Source organism: Dipodomys merriami, unplaced genomic scaffold (assembly GCF_024711535.1).
Source record: "Dipodomys merriami isolate MVZ:Mamm:240054 unplaced genomic scaffold, mDipMer1.0.p SCAF_24, whole genome shotgun sequence".
Taxonomy (NCBI): domain Eukaryota; kingdom Metazoa; phylum Chordata; class Mammalia; order Rodentia; family Heteromyidae; genus Dipodomys; species Dipodomys merriami.
In genome coordinates this window covers 20,823,912-20,836,280 of record NW_027203826.1, presented here as the reverse complement: position 1 = coordinate 20,836,280, position 12,369 = coordinate 20,823,912, and the positions used below count along the sequence as shown (strand labels likewise).

The window sequence follows — 12,369 nt, the reverse complement described above, 5'->3', positions numbered from 1 at the left end:
GAGCGCCAGCGGCGGGCGCTGAATGAGAGACGCCGGCTGCTCCGCTCGCCCGGCGCTACCCTCGGCGGTTGCGGCGGTGGAACGCGAGGCCGGCGTCGCCCTTCCAGCCCTTGAGGTGGCGGCCGCGGCCGCACAGGTCGGTGCTGTTGCGGCGGGTGGTGCGGGGGAGGGAAGGTGGGCGCGCTGCGACCCCCCGGGCGGCGGCGCGGGGAATGGCGGCGGCTCGGGCGATGCGGCGCGGTGCGGTGCTGCTCTCCCGGCTGCGGGCCCCTCCGGCGCGGGAGGGCTGCGGAGCTTTGGCGGCGAGGGCCGCGCCTCCCGCTCTCCCAGTCCCGGGCGGCCGTGGGGAGCCGGCCGGTTGGCTCGGGCCTCGGGGCGCGGGCGACCCTCGGAGCCCGCCTCGCCCCGCTCTTCTCCCGAGTGGCGGAGGCTCCCGGCCGCCTCCCGCCGCTGCTGCCGGCGCCTCAGCCTCCCTTCAGGTGAGCCCGACCTCGGCCGCCCCGCCGGGACTCGCGGAGCCGGCCACACCCCCTCCCCTGGCCCGGGCGGCTACACCCCCGAGGCCGGGCCGCGGAGGTGGCGGCCGGTAGACGGCGGTCGTCGTGACCTGTTGCGGGGCGCCGCCGTCGCCGTGCGGACGCAGCCGGAGGTCGGCTCCGCCGCCGCCGCCGCCGCCGCGGGGAGCGCGGCGTGCAGACACCCGAGGAGATGCCGGACGCGTCCGGTCGCACACTGGCCCAGCCGCGCTCTCGGAGTGTAAATATCCGGGATTCCAGCGCAGTGTCGGGTTCGGCACGCTCCTAGACGCCGGGCTGCGGGGACGGTTTGGGAGCAGGACCCGAGCCTGGGCCCGTGCGCGGCGGACCCCCGCCGCCCCACCTGCTCCCTGGCGGCCCTCGCCCGAGGCCAGTTGAGGGTACGTGGGAGTGTTCGGGGAGACGCCGCGAGCGCACAGGAGGCACCTTCGTACGAAACTGGGCGGGGTGACGGAGAGGAAGAAAGGGCCCTGCTGGTGGCTGTGGAGGAGGAGCTGTGGAAACGAGAAATTTCTGCTCTGAAAGCGCTCCCAAAGAAGTGCCCAACGCCCATTGTTTAGGATCCTGAGGAGAAAACTGGGGGGAGCAATTAATGGAGCTTTATCTTGTATATTGCCCTGGATTCCGCCCACTTCCCCCTACTCCTTAGTTGCCATAGAGAGCTTTGTTTTCGTACTGGTGTTTGTGTTTGTCTGTGGATTGACTTTAAAAAATGTTTACCAGCAGTTGGACTCACGGTCAAGTGTCTTTGAAGATGACCATAAGAATTTCGCAATCTGTGCTTGTGGAGTATTGATGTGAGATGTAGATCATAGCTTGCGAACCGTGAATGAAGCCTGTTCCACCCAGATAATTATGCTTGTGAAGGCTGTAGAATCAAATATAATAAGTGTGTTAACTGCTGAATATCTTAGCCTAGACTTTAAAATTATGAGAGAAATTGCATACAAATACTATTTTTTTTTTGTCGGTCATAGGGCTTGAACTCTGGGCCTGGGCGCTGTCCCTCAGCTCTTCAGCTCAAGGCGAGCGCTCTACCACTTGAGCTACAGCACCACTTCCTACAAATAGTATTATTTTAATAAAAATAACCTCTAAGCTTTGTAGTCAAGAAGTTGATCATGTAGCTCTAAAGACTGGAAAATAACTTTTCTTAGCCAGATCTGTTAATCAAATGTACGGATATTCATTAGGTGTTATATTTGAATGTAATTATTTTTAGCTTAATATTGTGTTTTCAAATTGCAGCATAATAGTGAAATGGTAGGCCTGTCTTTTTCACATTATACTCCACCTTTCTTTGATTTAAGAAATTTTATGTTTCAAAATACTGTGGTGTGTCTTTGGAAATACTGTTCACTTTGCCTCTTTATAGCAGATTGCAACAGAAATTGAAGGTACTGCTTGCTTCTCAAAATTGTAATATACTTTCCTGATGCTATTTGTGTGTTAGAATACATCTAAATTTTCTGAAAAAATAATTTTACAACTAGCTCTGTGAATCAGATATATGTGAGTAATGCATTTGTGTGTATTTAAAGATCCTTTTCAGCTTACTATGTTAATACAGTTGAAAGAGTAATTCATTCTCTACATCGTTACTCTCTCTCTTGGAATGATGGCTGTATAGGTGAAATTGTTCTGTTAAACAGAGGTGTAGCTCATTGATTCATTTTGTGTTTGTGTATGTGCTCACTGGTGGCATGCTTGGGCTTGAACTCAAGCCCTCATTCTGGCTTAGCTTTTTCCACCCAAGGCTGATGGCTTTATCACTTGAGCCACACACCTTCACTTTGCTGTTTTGGGTTGTCTCATTGGAGACTAGAGACTCTTGGTTTCTTAGGTTGGCTGGCTTTGAACCTTGATAAACAGATTTCAGCCTTCTGGGTAGCTAGAAGCTAGAATTTCAGCCATGAACCACCATCTCCCCGCACTCATTTGTTCATTTTTATACATACTAAGGACCTACTTGGTGTTGGTCCTTAGATATTGGGGATACAGTGGGAGGAGATAACTATGCTTTTCATGGAGCTTAAATGGTAAGTGGGCAAATCTGTTTAAAAATTTAAGGAGTGGAAACTCTTCTGATGTCTTTTGATGAAGGAAGGGCATTGCTTGTGTTTTTTTCTTCTGAGAATAAAGGCAGAAGCAATAAGACAGTTTTAAAAATATGCTTCTGGGGATGGGAATGTGGCTTAGTGGTAAAGTGCTTGCCTAACATGCATGAAGCCTTGGGTTCTATTCCTCTGTACCACATAAACAGAAAAGGCTGGAAGTGGTGCTGTGGCTCAAGTGGTAGAGTGCTAGCCTTGAGCATAAGAAGCTCAGGGACAGTGCCCAGGCCCTGAGTTCACAAGCCCCAGGACTGTCCCCCCCCACCCCCCCCCCCCCAAAAAAAATAAAAAGCTTCTGCTTAATACACACTATTTGGTTTCAAAGCATACCAAAGATAAACATTCTACCTGAAGTCAGATGGTGTATTGCTTACAAGTGGTTAAACTGTGTATTATTTACATTTTATATAGGCGTTTATTGAAAATATTCTTTTGGAATATATAAATAAAGCAGGTCTTTTTTTTTAAGCTTAAAATTTAATTTAAACTTTTTTCTAGTAAACTATTGTTTCACAGAATTGGATAATCATTGTTTTTTGGGGGGGGTCCAGTGGTGGGGCCTGGGCGCTGTCCCTCAGCTCTTCAGCTCAAGGCTAGCGCTCTAGCACTTGAGTCACACCGCCACTTCCGGCTTTTTTCTTTTTGCTTATGTGGTGCTGAGGAATCGAACCCAGGACCTCAGGCATGCAAGCAAGTGCTCTACCACTGAGCCACCTTCCCAGCCCTGGATAATAATCATTGTTAAAACTAGAAAAAAATCTGGAAGTGGTTATTTTTCTATTGTGATTAACATATGACAAACATTGATAGAGATCTTTTCAGATTTGAAAACTTTTTAATGCTATTTGTACTTGAAATAGTTTGTACTTCCAGTTGGCAGGATTGTCAGTAAATAACATTGCCAATAAATAAGCATTATCATCTTCATGTTAGATGAGAAACTAAAGTTCAGAAATGGTGAGCAAGGGCTGGGAAGGTGGCTCAGTGGTAGCACTTGCCTTGCATGCCTGAGGCCCTGGGTTGGATTCCTCAGCACCACATAAGCAGAAAAGAAAAAAGCCGGAGGTGGCGCTGTGGCTCAAGTGGTGGAGTACTGGCCTTGAGCTGAAGAGCTGAGGGACAGTGCCCAGGCCCAGAGTTCAGGCCCCACGACTGGACCCCCTCCCCCCCCCCCCCAAAAAAAAAAAAAGAATTGGTGAGCAAGTTGCTTGTAAGCAACCAGTAATATCAACTCCAAATTCTGTACAAGAATGTGATGCTCTAATTCAAGTCATCTGTGATACACACACACACACATACACACACACATACACACATGTATGTATACATATATTAGCATTTAGTTCACCATTGTTTTCTTCCAGAAATTCCTCACCAGCTTTTAAGCCTTAAACCAAGCTATTTGTTGAATTTGAGTTTATTTTCTCTAAAAGTGCTACCTTTTTTTGCTATGTAAAATAAATGTTAGTAGCTTGAGTTTACTTTTAATGGTACAAGTTTTTGAGAATAAAATTTATTAACATGAATCCTATTTTTGAATATGAGATTTTGTATTGTCTATTGACTATATTTGAAATAAAATGGTCACTTTTAGCTGAATACAATTTTTTTTAGTTAATTTTTTTTTTTAAGCAAAAGACCATTAGATCGCTGAAACTCTCAGCCTGAATGAAGTCTTTTGGAAAGGAAAATAAATGTGTTGCATTTCCCTATAAACTTCTTTAAATTTCTGTTGACTTCTGTTTAATGAGAGCACAAAGACTGGTAAACTTTACCACCATGTAATTAATTTGAATTTTTTCTTTTTCTTTTTCTTTTTTCCTTTTCTTCTTTCTTTTTTCTTTTTTTTTTTGATGATACTAAGGTTTGAACACAGGCCCTTGTGCTTGCTAGCCAGGTATGCTGCCACTTGAGCTACACACTAACCCCCTTATTTGCTTTATATATATTTCAGATGGGTTCTTTGTGTTTTGCCAAGCTGGGCTTTGGATCATAATTCTCTTACCTGTGCCTCCCAGTAACTAGTACCTCAGGTATATGATACTGTGGTTGGCTTATTTGAGATGGAGTTTCAAAATTTTGCTGGCATAGAACTGTGCTCCTGATCTGTTTCCCTAGTAGTTCTAATTATGAGCTATTCAGCCTGGCCCAGGTAAATTACTTTTAATCCTTCCCTTCGTTGTCCTGGTAATTTGGACAGTTTAAATCTCCAGTTTTATTACTCTCTGCTCTTAGCAGGTACACACTGCCAGTCATAAACATTATTATTCAAATATTCTTTGTGAGCTATTTGAGTAACTTTTGGGGGGGGAAACAAGTACCTCAGCAGTTATGGTGATCTTCCTTTTGCTTTTGATTTTACAACCCTATCTACCAGATTCCCAATTTTTCTGTTCATTTTGATTCTCTAGGAGAAACTGCTCCTAATTAGCAGTACCCACCATTCTATCAGGGTTGGGAAAATATCTGCTGTATAAGTAGCCAGAAAAAAAATCATTTGGTACAGGACAAGACAGGCATGCTTCTTCTCCTTGTCTGTTCTCAGCCATCTACCTGTATTGGTAATTTTGTATGGCCTTTGGGTGGTGTTACAAATATCCAGATGGTCCTTAGCAGGAAAAAAGTTCCCTAACCCTGTGTGGGTTCAGTCCTGGGTCATCTTTAAAATAAGCTGCTCTTTCCCCTACTTGACCCCAAGCTTTTTCACACAAACCATGTCAGCAAGGAGGCAGAGAGACTATAATGGCATCTTGATTAATCTCTTGAGACCTTTGATTTGGGAAAACATTTAACTACCTAATAAGAATAAAACACTGGAATTTAAAATATCATACCACCGTCTCTGGAAAGAAAATATTTAGATGTAAATTTATCCAGTCATTTTAATGTTTTAGTGACTAGGGATACTAGGAGATGTGATGAAGATACATAGATATACAATACATTATCTGTATGATATACATCACTATTAGTGTAGTTTGAGAAGGAAAGGTTGTAATATCTGCCACTGTAGAAAACTTTTGGTACTGAGTGTTGAGTGTTAAATTGCTTTGGACTGTGAGAGGCTTAAAAATGAAATTTTTAAACTTTTTTTTTTTGTCGGTCGTGGGGCTTGAACTCTGGGCCTAGGTGCTGTCCCTCAGCTCTTCAGCTCAAGGCTAGCACTCTACCACGAGCTACAGCACCACTTCTGGTTTTCTGGTGGTTATTTGGAGATGAGTCTCATGGACCCTCCTATTCGGGCTGGCTTTGAACCAAGATCCTCAGATCTCAGCCTCCTGAGTAGCTAGGATTACAGGTGTGAGCCCCAAGCACGTGACTTTTCTTTAGTTCTTGAAGAGGCATTTTCTGAAAACCCTATCTAAGGAGCATTCTCATCACACTCTGTTCCCTTACTTTGCTTTTTCTTTTCCCACAGTATTGATTGACGTTACAGCATACCTTAAATTATTTATTATCTGCCTTCTTCTCTGAAGATATACTTCATGAGGGCAAGGACTTGGTTTTGTTTATTGCTTTTGTGTTCTAGCACGTATAAAAATGCTTGACACATAGACAGTAATGCTCAGGTATTTGTAGAGGAGTCAGTTAATTGCTAATTGATATTAAGTGCTAACATTTTTTATTTGTTTAATTTATGTTATATGGGAGGGGATTTTGTGGTTATATTCTTTTTTCTTTTTTTAAAACCCTCAGGTCCTGGGAGACTGTTTTTCTGCTCATGGCTAGCATTCTGCCATTTGAGCCACACTTCCAGGTCCAGCTTTTTTCTAGTTATTTGGATTTGTCTGCAGTTCTGGCTAGTTCCTATGATCCTCAGATTTCAGCCTCTTGAGCTTTTTGTGTGCCCTCCTCCTCTCGCTTTCTCTCTCTCTCTGCCTCTCTCATTAATACAACTCCATAAAAAGAATGTTATATGATTTATAATGAAAACTTTTGTTTCCTGCTTCATCTGTTCACAATCTTTCCCCCTTACTCTGAGCTTACTAATACTTTTAATTCTTTCTTCTGATCTGTCTTTTTTTGTTTTCAATTATGAATGCATGATTCTACTGTTTTTCAATTTTTAAATGTTATCTAATGGGGAAAGTCTGTTTTAAGATTCTTAATGTCACACTAAACTTTTCTCTGCCCTATATAGTTACATTTTTGACTTTTACAATATCTTAGAGTTAGTTTTCTATTTTCTATTTTCCCTTAGCTTTCTATTTGTCTATTGTCTGTCTCTGTCCAAACTTGTGTTTGGAGATATTTGCTTGAGCATCCTTCTTGAGAGTTTGCTCAAACCTGCACTGTTGCTTTGCACTTAGGCTATATGGCTTAAGCTTGTGACTCCATTATGCTTCTCTCTCTCTCTCTCTCTCTCTCTCTCTCTCTCTCTCTCTCTCTCCTCTCTCTCTCTCTCTTTTGTTGTTGTGGTTGGTTGGTTGGTTGGTTGCTGGTCTTGTGTTCAGGGCCTGGTACTATCCCTGAGTTTTTTGGTCAAGGCTAGCACTCTACAACTTGAGCCACAGTGCCACTTCGGCTTTTTCTGTTTATATAGTATTTAAGAATTGAGCCCACAGCTTCATGCCTGCCAGGCTAGCACTCTACCACTAATCCACATCCCATAGACTTTTTTTTTTTTTTTTGGTCAATCATGGGGCTTGAATTCTGGCCCTGGTGCTGTCTCTGAAATCTTCAGCTCAGGGCTAGCACTCTACCACTTGAATCACAGTGCCATTTCTGTTTTTCTGGTGGTTAATTGGAGATAGGAGTCTCATGGACTTTTCTGCCCAGGCTGGCTTTGAACCAAGATCCTCAGATCTCAGCCTCCTGAGTAGCTAGGATTACAGGCGTGAGCCTCTAGTGCCGGGCGATCTTCCTTTTCTTATGCAGGGAGCTTAGTGGGCCCAAGAACTAGTTTACTACAGAGAGCTAGATGATAAATATTTTAGGTGTCATAGGGAATATAGTTTTTTACTAATACAGTTTGGTTTTCTATCATGAAAACTACCATGGGTGGTTTTTTTATTCCCTGAGCTATACACAGGTAGGATTAGCATGTACTTTTTTAGGAATAGAGAGTTACTGTAGAAATGGAAGAGATGGTAGAATATCTAATTTGAAATATGATGGTAGTGGTTTGATTGTTTCTATTCTAGTTTATACAGGTATCAGGGTTGTTGAAAATAAGAATGGGAGTATATAACAGATTTGAGATAGAGAAAATAGCAGTAATCAAAGTCTGAAAGGGGGATTGAAATAGGGATATATATTGTGATTGTCATGGAACACTATATTTTCACTGGAGAGAGAAAACTCTGAAATTCCTGTTTATGGCTTTAATAGGACTACTTCTAAAACTTCATGAAGTATAATGTGTTACTATTGATTTTTAATACTAAAGATAACTTTAAGGTTTCTTAAAACTTAAGGCTTGAGGGCTGGGAAGGTGGCTCAGTGGTAGAGTGCTTGCCTTGTATGCATGAGGCCCTAGGTTCGATTCCTCAGCACCATATAAGCAAAAAGAAAAAAGCCGGAAGTGGCTCTGTGGCTCAGGTGGTAGAGCGTTAGCCTTGAGCTGAAGAGCTGAGGGACAGCGCCCAGGCCCAGAGTTCAGGCCCCATGGCCGGACCAAAAAAAAAAAAAAAACAATCAAAAACTTAAGGCTTGGGGCTGGGAAGGTGGCTCAGTGGTTAGAGTCCTTGCCTCGCATGCATGAGGCCCTGAGGCTCTAGTGGTAGAGCACTACCCTTGAGCTGAAGAGCTCAGAGACAGCACCTAGGTCCAGAGTTCAGGCCCCATGACTGGCAAAAAAAAAAAAAACCCAAAAAACAAAACTTAAGGCTTTTGATGGATCAATAAATACTTTCTAGTGTTTTCTGAGTTGTTTTTTTTTTTTTTTTTTGCTGGTCATGGGGCTTGAACCCTGAGCTTGGGTGCTGTCCCTCAGCTTCTTCAGCTCAAGGCTAGTGCTCTACCACTTGAGCCACAGCGCCACTTAACAGCTTTTTCTGCTTATGTGGTGCTGAGCAATCAAACCAAGGGCCTCATGCATGCCAGGCAAGCACTGTACCACTGAGCCTCCTTCTCAGCCCATGTTTTCTGAGTTTTTTGTTTTGTTTTGTTTTTGGTTGGTCCTGGGGCTTGGGTGCTGTCTCTGCACTCTTCAGCTCAAGGTGAGTGCTTTACCACTTGAGCCACAGCACCACTTCCTGTTTTCTAGTGGTTTATTGGAAATAAGAATCTCACAGACTTTCCTGCCCGGGCTGGCTTTGAACCGGTATCCTCAGATCTCAGCCTCCTGAGTCGCTAGGATTACAGGCATGAGCCACCGGTGCCCAGCGTTTTCTGAGGTTTTAAAGCAAATAAAAATAAGTGTTGAATTCAATTTTTGTTTGAATTTCAATTTTTCTGTATTGGTGTGCATGATCATATGTATTTTCTCCATTAATCTGCTAATAAGATGTTATATTAATAGATGTCTTATGAGTTAAACCCTACTTAGCTGTTATGCAGCTTCCCCTCTGTTAATGAATTTGATTTGCCAATATCTTTTTTTTAAATGTACATTTATACATGAATTTATATGTACATGTTTTGGTTTCAGGGTCCTCCCCGCCCCCCCCCCCCTTTTTTTGTCAGTCCTAGGGCTTGAACTCTGGTCCTGGGTGCTGTCCCTAGCTCTCCAGCTCAAGGGGAACACTCTACTACTTGAGCCACAGCGCCACTTCCGGTTTTCTAGTGGTTTATTGGAGATAAGAGTCTCACAGACTTTCCTGCCTGGACTGGCTTTGAACCTCAGTCCTCAGATCTCAGCCTCCTGAGTAGCTAGGATTACAGGCATGAGCCACCAGCACCCGGCCCTGCCTTGGACTCAGGGCCTGGGCCCTGTCCCTGAGCTCTTTTGCTAGCACTCTACCACTTTCAGCCACAGTACTACTTCCGGTTTTCTAGTAGTTCATAGGGGATGAGTCTAATGAGCTGTGTGTCCATGGCTCACGACTGTAATCCTAGCTACTCAGCTGAGATCTGAGGATTGTGGTTCAAAGTCAGCACGAGCAGGAAACTCCATGAGATTCTTAACCGCCAGAAAATTAGAAAAAAGTGGAGCAGTGGCTCAAGTGGTAGAAGCGCTCGCCTTTAACTAAAAAGATCAGGGACAGTACCCAGGCCCAAAGTTCAAGCCCCACGATTGGCAAAAAAAAAAAAAAAAAGAAAAGGAAAAATCTCATGGTCCCCAGCCTTGCTCCTCAGATCTCACCCTCCCAAGTAGTTAGGATTACAGGTGTGAGCCGCTAGCATCTAACTTTTTTTTCTCTTTTTCAAAAGGGTTATTATAAAAGTGATATACGGAGGGGTTACAGTTGTGTAAGTCAGGTAATAAGTACATTTCTTTTTGGACAATGTCACTTTCCCCTCCCCTCTCTCTCCCGGTTTTGTCTTCCTGTCCCCACCTGCAAGTTGTATAGTTGATTTCAACATAGTGTCTACTGAGTACTACTGATCACACTTTGTTCCTCCATTTATGTGCCACCTCCCTCCTTTTTCCCTCCCAAAGACAGATAAATGAACAAACAAGACAAAAAGGAAGAAAACAAAAACAGCAATGAAAAAAAAAAACTTGTTTCTAGTTCCTGGAGTTGATTTCAATAAATACTATTTTATATGGCCAGGTGCATATAGGCATTGTGCTTTTGTGTGTCTCTCCTAGGAATAACTTTCTTTTCTTTCATTTTTAACCAGTTGTGGGGCCTGAACTCTGGGCCTGGGCCTGGGCACTGTCCCTCAGCTCTTCAGCTCAAGGCTAGCCCTCTACCACTTGAGCCACAGTGCTACTTTTGACTTTTTCTGCTTATGTGGTGCTGAGGAATCGAACCCAGGGCCTCATGCATCCTAGGCAAGCACTCTACCACTGAGCCACCTTCCCAGCCCCAGGAATATCTTTCTTTAGTCTCACTGTGTGAATGTCTAGAGTCCTGTATAATTTATCATGTTTCAGTGTATGTTAGATCTAGCTTCTGCGTATGAGAGAAAATGTGTACGTTTATATTTCTGAGCTTGACTTCACTTAATATGATTTCTTCTACGTCCATTCATTCTGTACAAATAGGTACAGGTAACACTTACTTTGATCCATTCACCTATTGTAGGGCATCTGGGTTGTTTCCATAGCTTAGCTATTGTGAATGGTTACAGCAAGGGACATGAATGTGTAAGGGTCTTTATGGTATCCTGGCATGTCATGTTCTGGGTAGATGCCCAGGAATGGTATAGCTAGGTCATAGGAAAGATACATGTTTAGTTTTTTGAGGAACCTCCAGACTGCTGACCAGATTGGTTGTACTGGTTTACATTCCCACCAACTGTGCAATAGGGATTCTTTTTCCCCACAATTCCACAGGCCTTTGTAATTTTTTGAGTTCTCAATGTTGGCCAATCTAATTGGAGTGAGATGAACTCTTAAAGTTGTTTTGATTTACATGTTCTTTATGGCCGGGGATGTTGAACATTTTCTCATATGTTTATTTGCCATTGTTTCTTCTGAGAAGTTTGTTTAGCTCCTTTCCCATTTATTAATTGGTTTATTAGTTTCGGGAAAGGTTAATTTCTTGAGCTTCTTGTATGTTTTGGATATTTGGCCTTGGTCAGATGTATTCCTTATAAAGATAGTCTCTCAGTCTATTGGCCGTCTTTCTAGTTTAAGTAACTATGTCCTTTGCTGTGCAGAAACTTTTATTTTGCTGTAATCTCATTTGACATATCTTCTGTGTTTCTGGGAATCTTTTCAAAAAGTTTCTGTCTATACCTATGAGTTCTAGTAATTTCAGTTTGAAGTCTGACACTGAGGTCTTTGATCTAGTTTGAATTGATATTTGTGCATGGTGACAAACAGATCCACTTTTAGTTTTCTAGGAATATAGATGCCTAAAGTTTTCCCAACACCAATTATTGAAGAGGCTATTGTTTTTCCACTGTATATCTTAGGCTCCCTTATCAAAAACCAGATAACTGTTAAGTGTATGGTTTTATTTCCAGGTCTTCTAGTCTATTCCATTGATCTTTGGGTCTATTTTTATGCCAATACCAAGGTGTTTTTATTTTACTTTATTTTATATTTTGGTCGGTTGTGGGTATTGAACTCTGGACCTGGGAGCTGTCCCTGGGCTCTTCAGCTTATGGCTAGCTTTCTGCCACTTGAGCCACAGCACCACTTCTGGTTTTCTGGTGGTTGATTGGAGATTAATAGTCTCACGGACTTTTCCTGCCCTGGCTGGCTTTTGAACCATGATCCTCAGATCTCAGCTTCTTGAATAGCTAAGATTACAGGCATGAGCCACCGCTGTCTAAGGTGTTTTTATTATTATAGCTCTGTAGAAGCACTTGCAATCTGGGATTGTGATACCACCACCAGCATTGCTTTTTTTGTGTGTTTTTTTTTTTTTTTTTTTGTGCCTATAATGCTCTGGCTATTTGAAGTCTTTTATTCCATATAATTTTTTGGATCATTTTATTTTATATCGGTAACTTCATTGGGGATGATCATTGCATTAAATTTGTAGACCATTTTTGGCAGTATGGCCATTTTATCACTGTTCTACCTATCCATGAACATGGAAGGGCTTTCCATTTCCTGATAACTGCCTTTGATTTTTTTTTTTCTTTCAAATTTTCTAGTGTTTTACTTCCTTGGTGGTTAGATTTATTCCCAGATATATTTTTTGAGGCTATTGCAA

At 42.9% G+C, this 12,369-nt stretch overlaps 1 protein-coding gene across 7 annotated transcripts in view; it reads left to right on the top strand.

Annotated features, from left to right (window-relative positions):
• The first annotated feature begins 16 nt into the window (after nucleotides 1–16).
• Ralgps2 (Ral GEF with PH domain and SH3 binding motif 2) overlaps nucleotides 17–12,369 on the top strand; it is a 139,190-nt gene continuing 126,837 nt past the window's right edge. For 3 of the 7 annotated variants that reach the window (XM_070034385.1, XM_070034380.1, XM_070034381.1), the window contains exon 1: nucleotides 17–136. The gene's annotated coding sequence lies outside the window, so the exon portion shown is untranslated. Of the gene's footprint in view, nucleotides 137–809; nucleotides 917–1,186; nucleotides 1,334–12,369 lie in introns of those variants that run through there. The other 4 variants (XM_070034386.1, XM_070034384.1, XM_070034382.1 and 1 more) reach the window with 3 other exon arrangements.